We start from the raw sequence: 1,267 nt of genomic DNA on the forward strand, positions 1-1,267 counted from the left end.
CCCAGGAGTTGGAATCTGGTTAGCAGGGCTCCCTCCCTGTAAAACCCGGGCTGCAAGAATTACTCCCCACAAGAAACATTCTTTCAACTTTTATAAGAAACTCCAAGAAGTCTATGTGACTCATTTTGAAGTCACCGGGCATGCGTGCAACCACCCACAGATATTTAATGATTGGTTGGGGGGAGGGCACTGGACTAGGCCCTGGAGGCACAAAGATCCGTAGGACCCATTTCCTGTCCTAGGGAGGAGACTCAGACAAACCGATATTCACAATTCAGCCGGGCACGTGGCAAGGCCACCCAGAGATTGTGAGGACAGGAGAGCATTTCAAAGCAAGGCAGCTTGGTGTGCCAGGACAGAGGCAGGGGTATTTTGGGTGCTTGGAGAACCCTGGGGTGAATGGAAGGCAGGCTCTATGGGAAAAATGACCACACACTCCCGCTTTAGGATGTGAGGTTCATTGGGAAAGACAGGCTGGGCTTTAGGGGTGAGAAGCTGGCTATGTATTTACCCAGTAGACTGAGAACCTTCTCTGCCAGACCAGGCCGGGGGTGGGGCTGGGGGTGCATTAGACCTTGGACAGAGCCCCTGCTCTCCTGGATGGGTGGACTGCCCAATGGAAGAGACAGAGACAAGACAAGCATTCACAGATTCCACGCCCCTCTCACACCCACCTGCTCCCCTCCCCCCACCCCTGCTGCTAGCCCCGAGGTATCCAGGAGCCTGCTGGAGCCTGGGAATCAAGCTCTGGTCCTTGGTGGGGGGAGGGGGTAGGCTCCAGCTCCCGGGTGGGGTGTGGTCTCCAGGGATGGCATCCTCAGCCCAGGGGTGGGGACTGTACCCCCTTCTCCTTTATCCTTCAGCGTGGTCTTCTCAGGGGGTGACCCTCTGACTTCCAGACTGTTCCCCTTCACCCTCCAGTGAAAGCCCCTGGGCAGGGTCCTAGGGAGGGGGGCTCCAGAGGCCTTTGGTTTCCATGCAGCTGGGAGACAGGGGATGGGCCCTAAAAGACTCTGGGGTTCCCTGGGTGCTCCTGGATTGCTCAGCCAAGGCCGGGGCCTGAGTCAGGTCCAGGGGAGAGCAGTGCCGGGATGCTGGTGCCTGGCCCAGGAGAAGGGAGGGGGCGATGGGCAAAGGGGTCAGGCCGAGGGAGCAGGCGGGGCATCGGGAGTTGAGGGCGCCGAGTGGGGGTGGGAGGACGAGGGGTCCGGCCGGTGCAGAGGGGGAGGCGGCCCCCGGGGAGGGGCACGCTATGTCTTTAAGAGCT

Source organism: Colobus angolensis, unplaced genomic scaffold, assembly GCF_000951035.1.
Source record: "Colobus angolensis palliatus isolate OR3802 unplaced genomic scaffold, Cang.pa_1.0 Scaffold9, whole genome shotgun sequence".
Classification (NCBI taxonomy): domain Eukaryota; kingdom Metazoa; phylum Chordata; class Mammalia; order Primates; family Cercopithecidae; genus Colobus; species Colobus angolensis.